The sequence below is a fragment of the Piliocolobus tephrosceles genome, chromosome 10, assembly GCF_002776525.5.
Source record: "Piliocolobus tephrosceles isolate RC106 chromosome 10, ASM277652v3, whole genome shotgun sequence".
NCBI lineage: Eukaryota > Metazoa > Chordata > Mammalia > Primates > Cercopithecidae > Piliocolobus > Piliocolobus tephrosceles.
In genome coordinates this window covers 58,405,626-58,430,103 of record NC_045443.1, presented here as the reverse complement: position 1 = coordinate 58,430,103, position 24,478 = coordinate 58,405,626, and the positions used below count along the sequence as shown (strand labels likewise).

The following is a 24,478-nucleotide window of genomic DNA, read 5'->3' as shown; positions in this document are numbered from 1 at the left end:
TTTTTTTTTTTTTTTTTTTTTTTTTTTTTTTTTTTTTTTTTTACCAAAATGAGAACTCCCACAGAAGCTCTTGAACTTTTTCTTGATGAAAAGGTCTTTGAACTCGTTGTCAAATTCTCCAACTTATATGCTGGAAGTAAGAGTGTACATCTTGGCTTGACTAGCTCCGAATTCAAATGTTTTATGGGAATTATTTTTCTGAGTGCCTGTGTCTCAGTTCCTAGAAGGTGTATGTTCTGTAAACAAAGAACAGATGTGCATAATGTACTGGTGAGTGCTGCCATGAGACGTGATCACTTTGAGACTATATTTTCTAATTTGCATGTTGCTGACAATGTAAATTTGGATCCAATGGACAAATTTTCCAAGTTACAACCTCTCATAAGCAAATTCAATGAGAGATGTATGAAATTTGTTCCAAATGGATCATATTTCAGCTTTGATGAATCCTTGGTTCCTTATTTTGGTCATCACGGGTGTGAACAGTTTACTGGGGGAAAGCGCATTCGGTTTGGCTATAAGTTTTGGTGTGGTGTCACATGTCGGGCTACATTTGCTGGTTTTAGTCATCTCAGGGTAAAAATCAAATACTAAATATGAAGAATACGGTGTTGGTGCATCACTTACCCTTCAGTTTAGAGAGGCACTTACAGAGGCAAGTCCTGAATAATACCGTTTTGTATTCAATAACTTTATCACCAGTATTGCAGCATCAATTGCATCAATTCAGCTTAACAGAACAGTTATACATATATCTATGCCAGGACTAGTAATTCTCTAAGTATTTCCATAAAGGGAAAAAAAGAAAAATTCTTACGAAGAACTGCACTTCAATAATTATAGCAGCTTTATTTATAACAAATTAAAACTGGCAACCAATATACAAGTGGATAGATGATGCCAATCAACAGTGAATGTCAATTAACATGTAAATTTCTAAACAAATACAGGGATGCCCATACAAAGGATAATACTGAAGAAAAAACTACTAATGCAGCTACAACATAGATGAATCTCTGAAGCAGTATAAATGAAAGAAACCAGGCATAGTCGTCTATAGACTGTGTGATTCTATTTATATGGAATTCTTTTTTTTTTCTTTCTTTAAGCTTTTTTTCTATTTTTATTTTTATTTTATTTTAGGTTGGGATACATGTGCAGGTTTGTTATATAGGTAAGCTCATGTCACGGGAGTTTGTTGTATGGATTATTTCACCACACATGTACTAAGCCTGGTAGCAAATAGTTATTTTTTCTGATCTCCTCCTTGTCCCAGCCTCCATCCCCAAGTAGGCCCCAGTGTCTGTTGTTCCCCTCTATGTGTCTAATATGTTCTCATCATTTAGCTCCCACTTATAAGTGACAACATGGGGTATTTGGTTTTCTGTTTCTGTGTTTATTTGCTAAGGATGATTCTATTTATACGGAATTCTAGAGGAGGCAAAGCTATAGTGACCAAGTATGGATTGACTGCTGCTAAACCAGATTTGGGGAAAATAATTTTATAAGAGGCATGATACATTTTTTATGACTGATGGAAATGTTCTATATCTTGATTGTGATGATGATTACATGATAATACACATTTGTCAAAACACATAGAATTGTTTCCTTAAACTTGGTGAATTTAAATGCGTGTAAATTATGCCTCCAAATGGTGATTAAAAAGAAATAAAACAAAATATAATTTCTGGTTCATACATAGTAGGTGGTGAAAATATAAAAATTAGTAGTAAGAAGGAAGTAGTTGTAGTAGTAAGTAGGAAGAAGTTGAATCCCCAAATAGAACAATGGCAGGCTCTGAAATTGAGGCAATAATTAATAGCCTACCAACCAAAAATGTCCAGGACCAGATGGATTCACAGCCAAATTCCCAAATTCTACAATTCCCACAATTCTGTACCAGGGGTACAAGGAAGAGCTGGTACCATTCCTTCTGAAACTATTCCAATCAATAGAAAAAGAGGGAATCCTCCGTAACTCATTTTATGAGGCCAACATCATCCTGATACCAAAGCCTGGCAGAGACACAACAAAAAGAGAGAATTTTAGACCAGTATCCCTGATGAACATCGATGCAAAAATCCTCAATAAAATACTGGCAAACTGGATCCAGCAGCACATCAAAAAGCTTATCCACCATGATCAAGTGGGCTTCATCCCTGGGATGCAAGGCTGGTTCAACATACGCAAATCAATAAATATAATCCAGCATATAAACAGAACCAAAGATAAAAACCACACGATTATCTCAATAGATGCAGAAAAGGCCTTTGACAAAATTCAACAGCTCTTCATGCTAAAAACTCTCAATAAATTCGGTATTGATGCAACGTATCTCAAAATAATAAGAGCTATTTATGACAAACCCACAGCCAACATCATACTGAATGGGCAAAAACGGGAACTATTCCCCTTAAAAACTGGCACAAGACAGGGTGCCCTCTCTCACCACTCCTATTCATCATAGTGTTGGAAGTTCTGGCCAGGGCATCAGGCAAGAGAAAGAAATAGTTTATTCAGTTAGGAAAAGAAGAAGTTAAATTGTCCCTGTTTATAGATGACATGACTGTATATTTAGAAAACCCCATTGTCTCAGCCCAAAATCTCCTCAAGCTGGCAAGCAACTTCAGCAAAGTCTCAGGATACAAAATCAACATGCAAATATCACAAGCATTCTTACACATCAATAACACAAACCACCAAATAATGAATGAACTCCCATTCACAATTGCTTCAAAGAGAATAAAATACATAGGAATCCAACTTACAAGGGATGTGAAGGACCTCTTCAAGAACTACAAATCACAGCTCAATGAAATAAAAGAGGACACAAACAAATGGAAGAATATTCCATGCTCATGGATAGGAAGAATCAATATCATGAAAATGGCCATACTGCCCAAGTTAATTTATAGATTCAATGCCATCCCCACTAAGCTACCAATGATTTTCTTCACAGAACTGGAAAAACTACTTTAAAGTTCATGTGGAACCAAAAAAAGAGCCTGCATTGCCAAGACAATCCTTAGTTAAAAGAACAAAGCTGGAGGCATCACGCTACCTGACTTCCAACTATGCTACAAGGCTGCAGTAACCAAAACAGCATGGTACTGGTACCAAAACAGAGATATAGACAAATGGAACAGAGCAGAGTCCTCAGAAATAATACCACACATCTATGACCATCTCATCTTTGATAAACCTGACCAAAACAAGAAATGGGGAAAGGATTCCCTATTTAATAAATGGTGCTGGGAAAACTGGCTAGCCACAAGTAGAAAGCTGAAACTGGATCCCTTCCTTACTCCTTATACAAAAATTAATTCAAGATGGATTAGAGACTTAAATGTTAGACCTAAAACCATAAAAACCCTAGAAGAAAACCTAGGCAATACCATTCAGGACTTAGGCATGGGCAAGGACTTCATGTCTAAAACACCAAAAGCAACGGCAACAAAAGCCAAAATTGACAAATGGGATCTGATTAAACTAAAGAGCTTCTGCACAGCAAAAGAAACTACCATCAGAGTGAACAGGCATCCTACAGAATGGGAGAAAATTTTTGCAATCTACTCATCTGACAAAGGGCTAATATCCGGAACCTACAAAGAACTCAAACACATTTACAAGAAAAAAACAACCCCATCAAAAAGTTGGCAAAGGATATGAACAGACACTTCTGAAAAGAAGACATTTATACAGCCAACAGACACATGAAAAAATGCTCATCATCACTCACCATCAGAGAAATGCCAATCAAAACTACAATGAGACACCATCTCACACCAGTTAGAATGGCGACCATTAAAAAGTCAGGAAACAACATGTGCTGGAGAGGATGTGGAGAAATAGGAACACTTTTACACTTTTGGTGGGACTGTGAACTAGTTCAATCATTGTGGAAGACAGTGTGGCGATTCCTCAAGGATCTAGAACTAGAAATACCATTTGATCCAGCCATCCCATTACTGGGTATATACCCAAAGGATTATAAATCATGCTGCTATAAAGACACATGCACACTTATGTTTATCATCACAATAGGAAAGACTTGGAACCAACCCAAATGTCCATCAATGACAGACGGGATTAAGAAAATGTGGCACATATATACCATGGAATACTATGCAGCCATAAAAAAGGATGAGTTCATGTCCTTTGTAGGGACATGGATGCAGCTGGAAACCATCATTCTCAGCAAACTATCGCAAGAATAGAAAACCAAACACCACATGTTCTCACTCATAGGTAGGAATTGAACAATGAGATCACTTGGATGCAGGAAGGGGTACATCACACACCGGGGCTTGTTGTGGGGCAGGGGGAGGAGGGAGGGATAGCATTAGGAGATATACCTAATGTAAATGATGAGTTAATGGGTACAGCACACAAACATGGCACATGTATACATATATAACAAACCTGCATGTTGTGACATGTACCCTAGAACTTAAAGTATAATAAAGAAAAAAATAGTAGTATTAGTTGTTTCTTGTAAGTACTAATTACATTGAAGGTGCCTGACAAATAATAAAGAGATAATAAAGTCTACATTTAATTGTTATATTTTTATAAATATATGTAATTATATTCATAAATATATTTGCAATAAGTGAAATTAAGATAAATATTCTGAAAATGTATTTTGCTCTTGATAAAATGTTGACTATACTGATGATAGATGATTTTATTATAAAAAATGTCACATTGAAATACTACCTCATCATATATGGTTACTTTCTTTTTTTTTCTTTTTTGAGACAGAGTCTTGCACTGTCACCCAGGCTGGAGTGCAGTGGCACGATCTTGGCTCACTACAAACTCCGCCACCCGGTTCACGCCATTCTCCTGCCTAAGCCTCCCAAGTAGCTGGGACTACAGGTGCCAGCCACCATGCCCGGCTAATTTTTTTTATTATTAGTAGAGGTGGGGTTTCACCATGTTAGCCAGGATGGTCCTGATCTCCTGACCTCGTGATCCACCTGTCTCAGCGTCCCAAAGTGCTGGGATTACAGGCGTGAACCACGACGCCCAGTCGTATGTTGTTATTTTCTAATGAAATTATTTACAATCATGGTCATTATTACATTACATGTAATCAGAGCTATATATTTAACAATTATTGATATACTAAAATAAAATTATAATAAGATAAAAATCTTACTTGCATTATACTTTGTACTATGTGTCACTTAGTTGTTTTATTCTATACCATTAACTTGATACATAGAGAAAAGATGTACATATAAAATTGAAGGAAAAATATGTCTACATCATACATGTGTGTGCTTGTTTGCACATACCAGAGAGATAACGAAGAGTTAAGTTATGACTCTTTAAAGAGTTAATAGTTAGCACATTTGTCATCCGGAGTGGTATTTCTAAACATTATCCAGGGTCCAGCAACCAATTTCACTAAAATCATTTGAGGTACTAGAGAAAGAAATACACCTTTGCCAACCTTCTGCATTGCACCATTGATCTATTGAATCATTGTCTCTTTCAGTAAAGCAAAATATTTTTTAAAAGGAAATTATAATGTCCACTAAAGTTTTGTAATCCTTAATTTATCCTGATATATTGTTTTATTTTCTTTGTACCTTCTTATTTTCATGTAACTTTCTATTTATTTTGGCTTTCAATAATCGTTCTGTAGTTTTCATAGGTTTTCACATGTACTATCTAATATTATCTATATAACGAGATAAATAGTAATTTCTTAACTCTCTTTTATTGTCAGAAAACATAACAACATAAATTTTATTCGTGATATTTTCCGGTTGAGTAGATCGTTAAAGCCTGTTGAACGAAATTAATTCCTATTAACAGATTCTGAGGAAAGCACAAGTTGTGGTTCCTTACTTCCATTCCAATATCAAAAATAATAGAAAATGTTACTTGAGATTGGATTATTTGGAAATAGCTAGATATAACCTGGGGGTTAATTTTTCTTGTATCATTTTTATAATTCTCCAAATTGATATAGAACCATAATTGTTTTGGTTCCAAAAAACAAATATTTCAGATTAGCCCTCCAAATAGAAGCTTTTGACATATATTTTCTTCCATCAACTTTGATTTCATGAGAAAATTGGAATTTATAGTCTGAAAAAATGTAATTCCCAGAATTATACTAACACCAATGATTTTTCTGTTACGAATCAACAAGTTATATAAACATACCTTTATATGTTCACATACAGAAAATATTTATTTTATTTATATTATTTTTGTGTGGTAATAATAAAACTCAGTGTTCTGTAGAACTTTAGGCGCTACAAAAGGGATGCATTCATATATATTAACTAATTTAATTCTTATAATAATTTTATAAATTGGTATCATTATCACCATTTCAATGAATGTCTGAGGCTCAGAGTTGAAGTGACTTCTTTAAGACAATGGTGCAGGTAAATAATATGACTATTTAGTCTTCTTTTTAATGATTATATAATTGATAAAGTTTGTTGGCTGCAAGTCTGTCATTTACTTTATATCCTATTTTAGAAATTATATCCAACCTCTGATTTCCATTGTCCAAAAAATAGCAGAATGTTTTTGGCTGTCATATAATACAGTCAATTACTATTTTATAACTTTAAATGACATGGCCAGGGTTTACTGTTAGAATATCATCTAGAAGACTCTACTAAATATAAAATTGAACTTAAAAAGTGGGAGAACTTGACTCACTGTTCCCTGGTATAATGATTCTAACATGGATTTTCATTCCACTTTTTTCATAGTATAGATAAATTCTGAGATTGCACTAATGAAAGAATTTTGAGTTTACAAGATAAATAAATTAGATGTTTATGTCTAATTGCATCCTTAAAATATAAACTAGGTAAACAAATGTATCCAAGTGGAAGAAATTATTTATTAAAATGTTAGAATTAAATACCAATAATGAAATAGGATAAACTATTATCATGCTTAGGCCTTTAAAACTTTTTGGTCATTTGAATTGACATATAGACTTTAGAAAGAAGTCCTGTTGCTCTTTATTTGTAAACACATATTCAATATTTCAGACATGTTATTCTAAGCCCATTTTAAGTGCAGAATTACTAGCTGGCAGTATCTATCTGAGAAACACAGAGTCTGTCTCCATCGATGAGTTTGCCTGCAATTGAAATATGCCACCTTTTGATGACTAATTTTAAGAATAAAAAATAAAGTATAAATAATTCTTTCTGTTTCTCTGCTACATTCATGAGTACACACATACACACACACACAGAAAGAGAGAGGTTAATTTTTAGAGGCTTGACTCACTCAGAAATTATTCAACTTTTGGATAATTGAGAAGTAAATTAATTTTAAAAACCTAGTCCTATTAATTGCTGGCCAATGTTGAGGGCCAGAAAAAAATTCGTATCAGTGGATTTATTATCGAACTTTTCTCCAATTGTATGATGTGCTTAACTGCACTCATCAATTTGAACACAGGTATAGGAGAGGGAAAAGAAGGGCTTATCCAGGGTTTGGAATTTTTGTCAGTGGATATGGCCTGAGGACAGAGGTAAAGAAAGCTAAAGATATCTTTAGGATACTGTCTGAAATAATGTAACATTACGTCTAAACTGAAATGGAGAAGGATTTAAGGCTGGAGGGCCTCGTGGATTTTAAAATTTAGAGGTGATAAATGTGGGGTAAGATCCAATGAAGATAAGCAATGTAAGTATGTAAAGGAAGTATTTGCAGAGTGTCATGCCTCAATTTATGATTTTAGAGATGAAACTGTGTATGTGTGATGTGTCTAAGGATGTAAATAGTTTAGGTGCAGTGCAGAAATTATTCAATGAATTACTCAGTTCGTAACATTTCATCAGGAGTAAGTGGGGAGAACACACTGAGAGCCAAACACAAATACTTTGCAAAATGAAAGCGATAACAATGAGAAGTACTAGTTAGATGGTGATAGACACAAGTGATAAAACTTCTGAAAGTTAGAGATTTTTACCAGAAAGTGAGGGAGTGAAAGATTAGAAATGGCATTAGGGATGTTGATTGAGAGTGTGGATTCCAACTCATGATATCTGCAGATGGGTTTGAGAAAACTACGTTAAATTGAGAAAGCAATTGGGGAAAGAGAGTTTACACTAAAAGTGAAGAGGTGAAGTAATGCTTAGTGAAATGGTTATGGTCTGTGGGCAGATGACTTATTCCTGACTCACATTCCCACAGACAGCGACATTTTTCAGAATAACAATTCTAGTCTCTCTACCCATCTTATTTACTCCTTCCTACGTAGTGGACTGACTTCACTGAGTGCTGAGGTTGGAAATGAGCTGGGCATGTGTGGCTTGGGCAGACCCTCCACACCTCTTGTTTGAGGGATCTTCCTCACGGCACAGAAGATTTGTCATGGTCTCCTTTGTTTCTCTGTATAGTAAGTTTCAGGGAACAGGTCTTTGGTCAGAAGCATGCAGTTGTAGAGCTCAATGTGTGATTAGAAGGTGTATGGCTAATTCTGAAGTGAAATGTTAGCAAACTCTCTTGCCTGAATATCTAAGCTCCATATTCTCCAAACATGCTTTTATAAACCTAATATTGGGACCTCCAGCTAAGACCCATATTCTCCAAACTGGCTCTTATAGACTTAATATTGGGACTCATATGTTTGTCTTTTATTTATTTATTTATTTATTTATTTTATTTATTTATTTTTTGCAAATTTGGGGATGAGGAGAGCACTATTTGTATTCTCAAATTCCAAAAACAAAAGGGTAATGAAAAACTAAAACAAAAACAAAGGACTAGCAAAGAACAAACCAACCAATATGCAATATGCATCTTAGGAAGGATGAGAGAAGAGTGAGTTTGACTTCAGGAAAATGCCACCAAGAGAATCATCAGCGTAAAATCCTAGAAGACAGTGGTCACATGAACCTAACAGAATTCAGTGGAGATTTGGAAGATTTAGGCAGCAAGTTGGCTGAGGAGTCAGGTTTGTCTTTGCTTCTGGTCTGCAGTGGTGGTAATATTTGCCAGTGAACAGAGCCTCTGTAAACTCTAAGTGAGAGTAGGCAGGGAGGAGCAATGATCATAAAGCATATGGCTCTCCACATGGTAGAGTCAGGTGGCAGAAAGGGATCCTTAGCTTTTAAAGGTTTGTTATCTGCTAATACTCCATATTTTGATCTAGTCAGTTTTCTGAGTTAAGTCAATATTCCTTAAGGACCGGGATGACATCTTTAGAATGAAGTCCGAACTATTCAATACAATCTACAAAACTGTGTTCTTTGGCTTCAGCTTTTCCTCTTCCTTTTGACTACCCAACCACAACCTCTAACCCAACCAATTCCTTTGTCATTTACCAAAACCCATATGAAAGACAATTTTTACCTGTCAGAAGCTCCTCCACTAGTTGCTGCACAGATAGGAGGACAACATCAAGCTGGCCCATTCATTGTAAGTATGCTACCTCTCTGTCACTGAAGACTTGCATTTTGGAAAGCAAGAAAGACAAAAATTATATTTAAAGGTATCTCAGCAAATTTTGAGATTTTATGCATTCATTTTCTTGCTTTTACTGTTACCTCTGCCTCAAAACTCAGTTATATTTTCTATCAATTATATCCGTCATACATTTTATCAAAAAATATTTATTAAGCGCCTATTATATGCCAAGATTCCTAAAGATACTGAAGATATAGCAATAAATAAGCATCCATTCTAGTGCAAATATGTGCATAAGAATCACCCTGGTGCTTTAAAAATGCACATTCCTGGGCTCTATCCTGGAAATATAGAATCAAAATATCTATGGATGAGGTTGAAAAAATAGGACTTAAGGAAGGTTTGTAAGTGATTTAGATTACTCCAATGTATACTAATCATTAAGCCAATGTAAAAGACAAACTGACAATTAAAATTCACTGGCATGGAAGAGCGTAAGGATGAATTTTGTACACCAGAGTAGCTTATAGGAGAGGCATTTTCCAGATGAAATAAAGTCTAAAATGACATATCAAGGATGAGTAGGACTTAATCAGATGCAGTGGGTAGGAGAAAGGAGAAAATGTTCTCAGCAGAATTAAATGGATAGACAAAGGCTTAGTGAGGAGATAAAGCATGGTCACCTACATTTGATTCTGAAAATACTTCAGCATAGACAAGGTGCATATTTGTGGAAGGCAGGAGAAAAGTGGGACAGGAATAACAAGAAACGAAACCGGATAACAAGAAAATAGCCAGGTCATAAAGGGGCTTTGTGAAGCATCTTAAAGAGTTTATATCTCATTCTTAGAAAAAATAGGAAGACATAGAAATGCTTTAATTGGGGAAGGATGTGAAAGCACTTACATTTTAAAAATAGTGCATTGTGGAGGTTAAGACTCAAAGCTTTTAACCAGGCAGGGGGACTGTTAATGTGTCCGGAGCCATAAGGCCCGGAGTTAGCCGACCTCTGTTGCTTGATCTCCGCAAAGCGGAGACAAAATGGCACATTTCCGGGTTCTTCATTATAACCTGTTCCCGCCCGCGCCTAAAACCTTTCCCGCGGGCGCCTAAACCTTTCCCGCGCGCGCCCAAACCTTTCCCGCGCGCGCCGACCTTTTCGCGCCCAGAAAGATATGCAGCCTCCCGCGCAGGTGCGTCCCCGTGCCCGGGAAAATTACAAACCCACGGCGCATGCGCAATTGTAATTTGAGAAGACCCGGCCACCGTTACCGCCTTGGCCCAACCTCTTCCCCTGCCAGCCTATATAAGGCATCGCACCACCATTATTAAACGAGACTTGATCAGGCTATTTGTCTTGTCTCCATTTCTCGTGTTTTCTTGTCTCCTCCATTCCCACTCCCCCTTCCAGGGCCCGTTCGACTGTCCCGCGAGTCGGGACATTAATGGAACCTGGGACAGAGGTTCTCCAAGTAAAGCACATGCCACCTAGGGATAAATAGGACCAATACCACTGGCGTAGAAAGACAATATTTGAACTATCTATTCATTTGTAACTTCTTGTGTTGTACATTCTGCTGCACTGTTTTCTAATTGTGAAGCATATGATTGGCCAAAGTTTCTTGCAAAATTTAGAAACAAAATAAACATACACATTTTGGAAATTGTTGCTGAATGTTTCTTACTAATATATATTCATGATCAATAAAAGCTTGGTGTACACTGTTCTAGGCAAGAGGTGATATCAACCTGAAATAAAATAAAAGCAGAAGAAAGAAAAACATAGATGAACCTGAGATGTTTATAAAGTACAACTGATAAGATAAATATCAATTCTTGTAAGTATGAATTAAGGAAGAAAGAAGAGTTAAGGATAAATCTTGATACCTGGTTTACACAGTTGAGTGAATGATAAAAGGTAATCTTTTCTGACATGAAAAAGCATAAACCAGAAGTAGAAAAATATATTCCAAATGCGTGTCTCTGCAAGAAAATGTAGAAAAATGAAGGTTAGAGCTGCTGGGATAAAATGGTTAAGCCCATTGAGTTTGTTTTGTGATATTTTGATATATCCAGCATTAAAGGTTTCAAAATGCTTTCAAGAGAAACTTAAGGCAGTTTGGGGATTTATTCCAGCCAATTTACTAAGGAATTCTGTTATGCTTTGAATGATGAATAATTGGAGTCTTATTGGAATAGAGTAACAACACACCACCCCACAAACTTGGTGATTTCCTTGAATATAATGAATCTAAGTTTTCGTGTAAAATGACACATGCCAATTACTTTTAAATGTGTATGTGAAGACTGGGAATAAAACTATTATATGTTGTTAGTTTTAAGGCATATAGTAAACAATAGTAAATAAAAACATAATAAGGGAATATGAATGTATTTATGTAATATCTGCATACATATTAAAATAATTTCTTAACCTGTCTATTTTTCCTTACTTCAGATACTAAAGATTATGCATCTGACATATAAGAAAATTACTTACTCCAAACCAACACGCTGTAGAGTTGTGGATCGGCTTTCCAATTTTCTTTACCTGCCCACAACATTATTTCTTTTAGGCTCAGAGCTGCACTAATTTGCGTGCTGAATTAAACCACTTCATCACTTTGACTTTCTGTCATAGGATCATAGCTGGAGAGGATTGAAAAAAGTGGACAGTGCAGCTGGGAGCCAGAGGCATGTGTTATTGCTTGCATTGAGTTGTGATAGTCTCTAGTGAATCATGAAATTATAGAATGTTAGCACAAGGAGCACCTCAGCAATCATCTAGGCCAACTTTTTTCTTTACATAAAGATAATCTGCATTCAGAAAGGGTAAGCGACTTATTTAGATTCATATAATCTCTACTGTCTGTCTTTTTCCTCTTCTTTCTCTTTTTGTTTTCACACACCTATTTGATTCTTTTGTTTTCTGTTATAACTTTTGAGAAACTCAGTAAGTCAATTTTATAGCAATTATTCATTTATTTGACAAACATATGTTGACATCCTGTAAGTACAATGTATTTTGGGGGCAACTATGACAGATACTGCACTATATTGTCCATAGATTGCTTATAGTTCAGTAGTAGAGGCAAGATAGCATAAGTAACAACAATTCAAAAGCATATGTGAAATGTGCTGTAATGAAATGGCTTGGAGGTGCTAAAGGAAATCAGTGATTATGTTATGCTTAGAAAATCATATAGGGTATCACTGAAAAAGTGACCTTTGAGTGGATCTCAGAGAATGGGAAGAATGTCAGTAGGCATGCGAGGAGGAAAAATAAATGTTATGAATAAAGATAAACAGGTGGAAAAGGTAATGGCACGTTTGAGTAATTGTTGGAACCCTTTCTGGATCATGTGGGAGTAATGGAATGCAAAGCTGGAAAAGACTGATTGGGGCAGATTTTGGGAAGACTTCACTGTCAGACTGAGGGAGAAATTGTGTGTGAATGATTATGATGTATGAAAGTGACATTGATCTTTTAATTTCAAAGGTAGTGATATTTGGGACAGAGATGCCAGTTGACTAACTATGGAAAATTTGAGAAAAAAAGAAAATGGCTCTTGATTCAGGATGGTGGCCAAAAACTCAGCACAGAAAAAGGGAATATGATGAAGACCTAGTTGACAGGAATTGAGGACTTATATTCAAACAAGGAGGTGGAAAGACTTCCATATTACTCTAAAATTTTGACATGCGAAGTGGAGAAATAGATCTAAATTTGAGAGGAGAAGGAGGTGTTTGCAAATAATTGAATTAGCTCTAGACAGGTTGAATTTGAAAAGTAAATGATCATTCATGTGCTATTCTTATTTTATTTATTTTTAACTGACAAATAATAATTCTATATATTTAAGGAGTACAACGTGATATTATGATATATGTATACATTATAAATAATGAAATCAGGCTAATTAACATATATATCACCTTACATATTGGCCATTGCTTTGTGGTAAGAACATTTAAAATCTACTCTTTCAGCAATTCTGAAGTATGTAATACATCATTATTAACTAAAGTTACCATGCTGTCCAATAGATCACTTGTTTGTGGGAAAAAGAGAGATCGGCCTGTTACTGTGTCTATATAGAAGGAAGTAGACATAAGAGACTCCGTTTATTTCTGTATTTGAAATGCTGTTAATCTGTGACCCTACCCCCAACTTTGTCCTTGCAAGAGACATGTTCGAAGGTGATTTAAGGTTAAAAGGATATTGGGCTGTGCAGGATGTGTCTTTGTTAAACAAGTACCTGAAGGCAGCTTGCTGGCTAAAATTCCTGCCCCTCCCTGGGCAATGGAACATCTCCGGGTAATACCCATTGTGTGCCTTGTTTACTGAGTAAGGAGAAAACGCCTTTAGGAATAAGGTGGGACTTGCTGGAATAAGGTGGGACTTGCTGGAGCAATACTGCTAAAAGGTTTATGGAGATGTCGCATATACATCTCAAGGCACAGCATTTTCCTTTAAACTTATTCATGTTACAAGGATTTTTTCATATGTCTTACTGCCGATTTCCTCCCTACAATAATCCTATTGTCCAGCCGCTCCCTTATCCTTTTAATGGTAAAGATAATTCTCAATAAATACCAAGGGAACTCAGAGGCCGGTGCCGGCGTGGGTCCTCTGTAAGCTGAGTGCCGGTCCCTTGGGTCCCGCTTTTCTTTCTCTATACTTTGTCTCTGTGTATTATTTCCTTTTCTCAAGTCTCTCGTCCCACCTAACGAGAAGCACCCACAGGTGTGGAGGGGCAGGCCACCCCTTCACTTGTTCTGTCTCTTCTTCTGTCTAAATGAAACTTTGTACCCTTTGACTAACACCTCCCTTTTCCCAACACCACCCTCAACTCCCCAACCCTTCTCTGACATCAGCCACTGTTGAACTATAAGTGAACACCAATCAGTTATTTGGTTGAGGCAGAAGGGATGTATATGTTTTTGTCCTATGTGGTACAAGCAGGTTTATTGACACACTTAAGAACCAAAATTCAGGGAAAAAGGCTTAGAATTTTGGTAATCTTACACCTCAAAGATGACTTCAAGCTACCTTTAAAGTGTATTTATCTGTAATAAGTATTTATTCAGTAACAAACATATATTCAGCATATACTATGTGCCAAATACTGTTCTAAGTGCCAGGGCTACAGTAGTGTAAAAGACACAGTAAATCTGTACACTTTTCTTTGTTTAGCAGTTGCAAAGGTTAACATAATTTAATGTGAAGTAGTAAAATGTGTTAGGGAGAAAAATAAAATTGATTTAGTAAATGGAGAGGGAAGATATTTTCACTTCAGTAGAACATTGCATTTATGTGTGTGTGTGTGTGTGTGTGTGTGTGTGTGTGTCTTTCAGTATAGGTTCTAGATGACAAACATCATAAAAAATAACAAATCCACCAATTCTGATTGAGATTCAGGTATTTTAATCTAACTGAGAAAGAATGTAAGGTCAGGACCTTCTTTAAATTCCTCTAATCAAAGTATAGAGGTGACATTAATTTTATCCTCACTTGACAGGTATGGTCATGATCTGAGTATTATAAATTCAAGTATCTGCATCAGAAATACATTTACGATTCTTAACTTTTTTTTTTCTTTTCTTTTTTTTTTTTTTTTTGAGATGGAGTCTTACTCTGTTGACGGGGCTGGAGTGCAGTGGTGTGATCTCGGCTCACTGTAGGCTGGGTCTCCCAGGTTCAAGAGATTCTTCTGCCTCAGCCTCCTGAATGGATGAGATTACAGGAGTGTTCCACCACGCCCAGCTGATTTTTGTATTTTTAGTAGAGACAGGGTTTCACTATGTTGGACAGGCTGATCTGGAGCTCCTGAGCTCAAGTGATCTGCCTGCCTAAGCGTCCCAAAGTGCCGAGATTAGAGGCATGAGCCACTGTGCCCTGCCTTGACCATTTTCTATGAACAAACGATGCAACCAAAATTTTCTATGAAGTGATTTATTTTGTCTTTTAGTGCTGTATCTAATGCCTGTAATGTATTACTTATTCTCCTTTTTTGTTTGCTAATTACTAAATTGAGACTCATTATTTTAAAAAAGGACTAAGTAGTTTTACTTTCTAAACAGAAGTACTTATGTAAATAGCATAATATAGGTCATTTGGCATAAGTAGAATGATTTAATGATTTGTTTATTATTATGATTGACAAGATAGTCAAAGTGCTATCATTTTTATTATAAGCACAATCGTTCTTATCTGCCAATAGTAATTGTTTTTCTAGCGTTGATGTGCTTTATTGAGAGATGTGTATCCTTTCAGCTAGTTGCTTTGAAAAATATAGACATTTAATGGACAAGTAAGCTGGTTAGAATATAGGGGGTTTGCCTGTTGTTACTGAATATAAAACAAGTCTATACAAAGATGGATTCCTTTTTTTAAGAGATGAGGTCTCACTCTGTTGCTCAGACTGGAGTGCAGTGGCTCAATCATAGCTCACTTCAGCTTTGAACACTGGGGTTCAAGCATCCTCCTGTCTCAGCCTCCCGAGTAACTGGGATTACAGGCTGGCAAAACCACTCAACTGATTTAAAAAAAAAAATTAAGAGAGAGGGTCTTGCTATGTTGCCCAGGCTGGTCTCAAACTATCCTGCCATGGCCTCCTGAGTAGATGAAGTTATAGGCTTAAGACACTGCACCCGGATAAGCTAATACTTTTTATTTCACAGAAATCTCTTTGCCCCTTCTGCCATGTGAAAATATAGAGAGGAGACACCTGGCTAGGATCCAGGAACTGGGACCTTATCAGACACTGAATCAGCAGGTGCTATGATCTTGAACTTCTCAGGCTGCAGAACTATGAGACAAAAATTTCTATTGTTTATAAGCTGCCTAAGCTATGTTATTTTGTTATAGCAGCCCAATGGACCAAGACAGACAGGATACAAGGAAGGAAATGAAATATTTAGTTAGGTATAAAGGTACAAGCAAAAAAAAAAAAAAAAATAACATAGAAAGTCAGGAAGAGTTAAACGAGTAGTTCCTAACCGTTTTAGCTTATGTCTGCAATGTATACGAGAAGGCAATGATAGCCTGGACAATACACTTTCTTTACTAATGCAATTACTGTAGGTCTTAAATGTAAAGCCATGCTCTGGGGACCGTAGCTACATGGGTGTTGGCAAAAAGAATGCAGTTACCCTTTCACCCTCACATTGTTGAGCTCAATAAAATAAAATTAAAGTTGAGGAGGATAATAGGATTATTATAGCTGCATCACTCCTCTCAGCCCATCGTTTACAAATTTGACCTTCGCTACACTTCATTATTCCAAAATTGACAGGTCGTGATCATAGACTAAAATAATCTTCACCATTCAAGGGTTACCCTGTCGCTTAAACAAACAACTGTATGTGTTCCATTTTTAAAATGTTTTCTTCCTTCTGGGCCAATGTCTTATGAAATTTTGTCCTTGGCATTGGTTTCCTCTCTCTGTAGTTGTAAAAGTAAACTATTTAGAATGGACTTCAGTAAACTAATTCTAAGCTTTTAATCTAGTTAGGAATTTTCAGAGACAATTGGAATAAAGTCATATGAATAATAATGATGGGGATTATTAATGTGCTTCATCCCAAATGGGGAAATACCACACTTAAACAACTACATTTATATTTTGCCTTTCTGATTTCTTAAGTTATGTAAAAGGCATTTTATTTAGAAAATTTTATCCTGTGTTACAAAAGCTCAGCCTACTGTTCATAACAAAGACATAACCATTGATAGTGAAAAATAAATATTAATTTAATTTTGATTTCCTGTGTGAGAAATAAGGTCTCAGTGCAATCACAATTAACATTAGATTTATCAGGGTAATAATAGAAACTAATGAGTAACATTAACTTATAGCAAAATTAATTAATATTTTCATTAATAGTATTTAATTATTGAAGAGATTTGAATCAAGTCACCTAGCCTTTCTTTACCTAATGTATAAGCAAAATTTTGCCTCCATATGTAAACTTGAATTTAAACTGTGGCACCAGCTGATTCATGCTGTAGGTGTGCTAATGTTGTATGTTTTCAAGGAAAACTGCCAAAATGCTGGCATATCGTGTTCTGTTGCCCCACTGTTCTCCTTGCCCTTAAAATCAGGCCAACTTTCTGTGACTCCTCTTCTGTCTGGTTTATATAAAGCAATATAAAAATATCCTTTCTGAAGTAACTTGGGTCTTTCTCATTCCTATTTGACTAACTGTATTCAGCTTCCTCACACATATTCTCATAAACCTATTTCTCTCTTGCTTGTTCTCAAACTTGTACCATTTTCATTGCAGGCAACCTCCTAACTTTGTAGTTATTGGCAGACTTGAAATGAATTTGACATTGCTCATTATTTTGGCTTTAAGTGTCAATCATTCATTTAGTTTGGTTCCCTGGAAGTTCATTTTTTCTCCTACGCATTCCTACTTTCTTTTTCTGACGCTAGCTCCCTCATCCCTACCTCAAACACAAAACAATGGGGAGAGGAGGATGCACTTGTTGGCAAAACATCACTTCTAGGTAGAAGTCTGAAGCAAAAGTAAACAAGCAAAAGCCTATTTCTGCAGTGTCATATACAATTCAGTAGGGTCGTCACTTAGGAGGAATAATATTTTCCAAAAATGTACCTTTTCCTCCAGCTGCCAGATATGCCCCAATGCTGTAATCTGGGGATGGAAAGTGGATATTTTCCCAATGATGCTTGTTCCATGTTTATGTCAGAGAGATAGATAAAATCTCTAACTTTGAAAAAGTATTCATCCATCTTTCATCTGCCACTACCTGTCCTACCAGGATATTTTATTAAAATATATAAAACAACTCTATAAATAAAGCATCCTTAGAACTCAAAGATTCTACTTTTAAAAAAATCGGGAAAGAATCTACAACAAAGTCTTACAGAAACCAGCTCCAGAACAACTCGGATCAAGGACATATAGGATATATAGGTTGAGTGAATACATCTTTGTTTAGAAAATGTACAAACAGAGGGAAAATTATAATATCTTAGAAAATATCATAATACCCAGAACATGGGAACAACTTTAGGGAAATGAAAATATATTAATTTGAACTAAATTCCTTAAAATAAACCAGAATGTGTTAGATTTGTGTTCTGAACAAAACTAAAGATGTTGCTTAAATAAGATTCAAGTGCACATAAAAATATGAAATATTTTGAAATCAGAAAAAAATTTCAAGTTAAACAAAGAATAATGTACAGATTAAAATCACAATGTCAGCATGAGGTAGAAGTTTAAATGTTATAGAAAATCATATTGTGGTAGTAAGAGATATATGGAAAAATTTTCTACAAATTTAGATAAAAGAATAAAGTAATGCTTATAGTGAAAGAAAAGATGGCTGACATGAAGAACAGACTAGGAATAAATGAAGAATAAATGATAATTAAGAAATAACAGTAAAAACTATTACTGATATAAAAAAGCAACAAAAACAAAAAATAAAAAGCATAGTATGAAAATGTAGAACCTGAATCATGTTTCTAAAAACCTATACTAAACAAATCCATACCAAAATAAATATTTCAGCAAGGGTTTTCAAATTCTGCATATATAGAGAAAGGAATTCCACAATAATCCAAAGAGTTAAAAGTGATGTTATACAAAAAAGAAAAAAAAATTATATTGCTCTTCGATTTCTCCTATATATTCCTGAATGGTATAATAAAATCATGCTTATAGAGCAACAAAGGAAAAAAATATGACATAAAATTCTATATTCAAACCACTTGACATTTGTATGTGAAGGTGACAAAATGTTATACCTGAGGCAGTCTATATAACACTCAAAAATATTATTCAAGAAAATTCTACTTGAAATCTTAAACTAAAAAAAAAAAAATTGAATCAAAACAATATCAAACAGTTAGGGAATTTTCCCTACAAACGAAGGACACTGGACACAGTTTCTGCTCAACTTTAAAGATATACATCCCAGGAATCGTTCTGATTCTCTTTTAATTTTTGTCATGTTATATTTCTCTCATATTTTGGAAATTGCAGCACTGGGATTTAATGAGCAAGTCTGAATAGTAGAAGTGTATTTTTCACTCATACTGGACAACTTGTCAAGCTGCATGGTAGTTAGAACCAGAAACACATCAGGTCAGAAAGTTCCTGTCAGTTGAATTCGCAGTTAGAAGGGGAAGAAACAGGACTATAGGACTTACACATTGGGTTAAAGGCAAAATTAGACAAAGGAAGTTCAGGATCCTAGAGAGCTTATTGTTAAGAATACTTGCTTAAATGAAGTCTAGTTTATATTGAGGCAAAACAAAAATCTTCAGCATTTTCAGCTCAGTAATAGGTTCTGATTCTTTGGACATTTAATTGTTTTTAAAAACCTGAACCTGATGAGAATTAAATTTTGCTTAGGTGTCCTTTCTATCTACATAAAGACTTTCACATAAAGCCTTATCTAAGGTGGATAGAAAGGATACCTAAGCAACATAAATAAGAATAAATATGTGCTGTGCATCAATCAGTCTAGCAGCAAAATAGAAACTCCATGATGTTTTTCAATACAGAGAATTTACTTTAGGGAGCTGGGGCATTAGTGTTGCAAGACTGAGAAGGCAAAATGGAAATTTGAAGTAACAAAGAAATAATAACCATGAGAAATAGCTACAACTTCTAGGGCTGAAGAATCAAAAGAGAAAGGTGGGCCCTTTGGAGATGATACTTCTTGTGAAGCTGGCACTGAAGCTTTTAAGGAGGGCATGTAGTCCAGTTTCTGCTGGTGCCATGAAGGAGTGACCCCACAGAGCTGGAGCTCACACTTCTGAGAAGAGGAGGCTGCTTGGCAGCTCCTGAAACCTCTGAGAAGTGCTATGCAGCTAGCTCTGAGAGTGCCAAAATAAGTTGGAGAGTGGACCAAGAGTGAAAGGCCATTCCTAGGGCAGCTAGCTAGCCACTAAAAAGGGAGGTAACTGTTTCCTTCTTCCTTCATCTACCTTCCAAACTTCCTATAGTGTTACTTGCTGGCAGAATCTATCTCAGGTAGCTGAGACAGGAGAAATGTAATTTGCAGGATACCGGCCATAGCATCACTAAGATATAGAAAAGTAGATCTGGAGTTGACAGATAATAGCTTAATAACTGATACAGATTCTGCCCTCCAAGTGTTTGCCATTTACAAGAAAATATAGTTACTGAAATAGAGGCTTTCAGGATATTATATTACTTAAAACAACAAGACAAGGCAGTTGGGAATTTAACTCATATAACTTACACATTGTGCAAAGTTTTGCTATACCTAATATATAAAAAATATTAATTTTTAAAGTTTTACATGTAAACAAATTTTATATTTGGTAATACAATTTTTCTATATGTCAAATCCAGTTAATTGCATTTGCTTATTCATGAGTGAAATTCAACAGTAAATTCAAAGACTGAAAACTGATTTTGAGTTTTGATTAAATTTTGGTTACATATAAAGTTCTAATAATCACTTTTAAAAATTAACTTTAAGTCAAAACCTCTTACTTCTTACTTATAATTATCAGTCGACCTAAAATCAATCTCTTTACATTGGTTGTCTACAAATCATTACTGCTTAATGTTCCCACGAATTGTTGAGAATAAACAGAAAAGCGAAGATGGCTGCATTTTTGTTATACTAACAATTTGTAGTATCTCACTCAAAATATGACTTCCTTCTTGACTTTACATATATTGATTCAGCTTTCAAATTATAATATTTTAACAAATATTACCTTAATATTTAAAACATATTACTTTGATTCTGTAGTGAAAATGTAAAAACAAACCTCAATACATAAGGTTGACGCATTTCAAAGCCAGTAAAATTGTACATTAATTTTAGTATGTACTGTCAAATTTAATTAGGTTATATACATCCCCATGTTATTGAATTTGATTATGTAGTGTACAAAAAAGAAGAATACCTAGGAGTACATATCTTTCTTGGTAACTTATTTCTTGCAATATTTCACAATTTAGCTATTGAATAATGAATGCAAAATGTAAATGGGCCAGTGACGGCATGAAAATAAAAAGAATGACATTTGACAATAAACTTATTCACTAAACTTCTTTTAACAACACAACCCTTTTAGAAAGTCTGTGGTTCATCTTCCTGCAGAGGAGAGTGTTCTCTGCCTCTGTAACCCATTCTAATTACTAACACAGATTTCTGAGTGATTACCACAGTGGCAATCCTATCCAGAGAGAAAAAAAAAATTGCTATGAGGACAATTACAAAAGACTTTTGTTGTGGATGTTCCAGTCTCCATTTTTTCTGATATCTTAATGATATTTCTTTGTACCAAAGGATAGAAACAATTATGTTATAATTCAAGCCCCAAGGAAAACACTTTTAAAATCAATTACCTGTTTATTTTTTAATGTTATTTTTTACACTTAATTTGAATTTTATTTTGAAAAATTTCACCTTGGTTATGAAAATGACGTGCACCAAATCAACCTCAATGAAACGCAATTTAGTTTTATAACAGTTGAAAAGTTTACAACAGAACCATTGGATAAAAGTGCTGAGCGGCCAATATGATCTGGTTAAGTTGGCTGCTGACCAGATGATTGTTTTGGTTCTCCTAGGAAATCTACTGTCCAGAAAAGACATTCACTATTCTGATCAATCAATCACCCTTCCACCTGGAAAAGTATCCAGTCAGTTAAGTGCCAAGATACAGTTTTATGAAGGCTTAAGCCACAGCTAATTCCAACATAACAAGCAGGAAAATTCTCCCAAGACCGGATCATTTGTAGAATGACAAGTCATGGCTAACTCTTTGAAAAGTACCACGTTAATTTATTAGGCACATCACAGAGAAAAAAAATCTAATGGCTGTCTTTATTCATTCACTTATGACATTTATACTGATATATAGTGTGTCAAAGAGTATTTTGATGAGAGATTTGCATGCCTATTTAAAGTGCATGCAAATTTGGAAAAAATTAGTAATTTTAAAGCTATATAAATGTGTCTTGTTAATTATCTAGAGCACTGAAGCAAAAGCAGAAGCATATGGTGGGACTATTTTATTAATTTATTTACTTTTTTGTCAGAGTTATCCAGAAAATTTTTCAATTTATTACTCTGGGCTTGTAATATGTTAGAGGCATCATGCCTCTGTTAAATATTAGCAAATCTTCACAAAATGTTAATCTGATTTTTCACACTAATCAGTTTTATACATAATGGGTTCATCTGAAAATACTTATATGCTGTTTCATAAACACAACTTATTCTACATTAAGATATATGTAATAGGTTTATTTTTTCTTTTTTGAGATGAAATCTATTTCTATAATAAAAAATGCCCCCTAAATTTGTAACTATTTGATCTCCGTTTTTATAGCTAAAACAGTGGGGTTCTGGTTTTAGAATACCTGAGTCCCAGTTTCAGTTCTGTCACTTTCTATTTATTTAATCTTATTAAGTTCTTTGTACTGCTCTTTAAACCTTATATGTAATATGGAAATCATAATAAAAATACCTCATGAATTTGCTGCATAAAGTGAGGTAAAGCATGTAAAGTATTTATAATAATGCCATTAATAAGGGATAAACCAATGATGATTTTTTATCTTAATTATTTATTACTAAAAGTTAAAAATTCTCAAACGTTAAATTTTTCTATAATGTTTTACATATACTTTTATCTGATTTTTTCTCATATATGAATACATGTAATATGTGTGAATTATGCTTTACAATATAAACAATCAAACACTTTTACAAATATAATCTTATTTTAATCTTCAGAAACACTTGTATAACATAGGACAGATATTAGATCTCTTTCATAAATAAAATATAATCCTAACAAATCAGAATTAGAGTTATGTTTAGAGTTAAGAAACTTGTAAAAATTAAGTGACTTTCTCAAGTTCTTATACTTATAAAAAAGGAAATTTGAGATCACATTTATGTTTTGTAAATGCACACTCATTACATATTATTTATGTGTCTAATTATAATTACATATTATTTATGTGTCCAATGGGGATTTGATTTTTAAAAGTAACTCAATTTGCAGTTTCTTATTATAATTCTTTATCCATTTCAGTTGGATAGATGATATTTACCTGTCTCTGTTATCTTGAGGAACCAACTCAAACTCTTCCCTATTGTTAATCACAATATCCTATTCCTCTCTATGTTTTACCCACCAAGATATACCTAGTTTCTCAACTATAAACTAAACTATAAACATATGAGCCAGGACTCAAGTATGACCTTGCCTGGTTTGTCATAAATACTCCTGTATTTGTCTACTCATATCTGAAAAACAAAGAGAAGCTTTAATGTTTCTGAATTTTTAGTTCCTTTAGTATTTCAATTCCACAGGTTACTAATATGATTTCAAAATATAATATTAATATTTATCCATCTATTTTCTAGCTGATGCAGTGGAGGCATTAACTTGCCATATACTACTGTATTCTTCCAAGAAGCAGAATTCCATATATTTTTTATATTATCAAATATTAGGTTTAAATCAAGTAAAACATAGACAGCAGTCACAACATGACCTATTTTCCTTTCAAACTAACTAAACATCATTGGAGAGAGTGAGCAAAATGAGTTGTAATGTTCTGTGGAGAAGGTCAGTGTTTGTGGGCTTTTTTACCATCTAACTGACTAGATAAATATAGATGAAAATGCAAGATATACAGTAGACCAAAGAGAATGAGGGGCCAAAAGCCAGTCATTGGTGTAGCCAGAGAGCTTGAATTTTCCATGGATAAAGTAGATTGTCTTCCCAATATCTGCTCAAGGGCATGGTCTACTAGTCCAGTGTGACAGAAAGCAATATGAGAATTATAATCAGATACAAATAAAGTTATGTCATTTTTATCCTCATTCTTCTTTCCTACAATAGATATTTTATTTTTGTGGTATTGTCAATGACATCTTTCAATTTAATTTTCCAGTTTTTAAAATCACAATTATTTCTACTTTTCAATATTTTTGTAAATATAATTATTTATAGATATCCATGTATTCATTGAAATAATTTTTATGTTCAATATCCATTCATTTGAGGTGGTCAGATCACCTAAG

At 34.6% G+C, this 24,478-nt stretch overlaps 1 pseudogene; it reads left to right on the top strand.

Moving 5' to 3' along the window:
• The window catches only part of LOC111551270, a 7,982-nt pseudogene extending 843 nt beyond the window's left edge, over positions 1 to 7,139 (top strand).
• Positions 7,140 to 24,478: the final 17,339 nt, after the last annotated feature.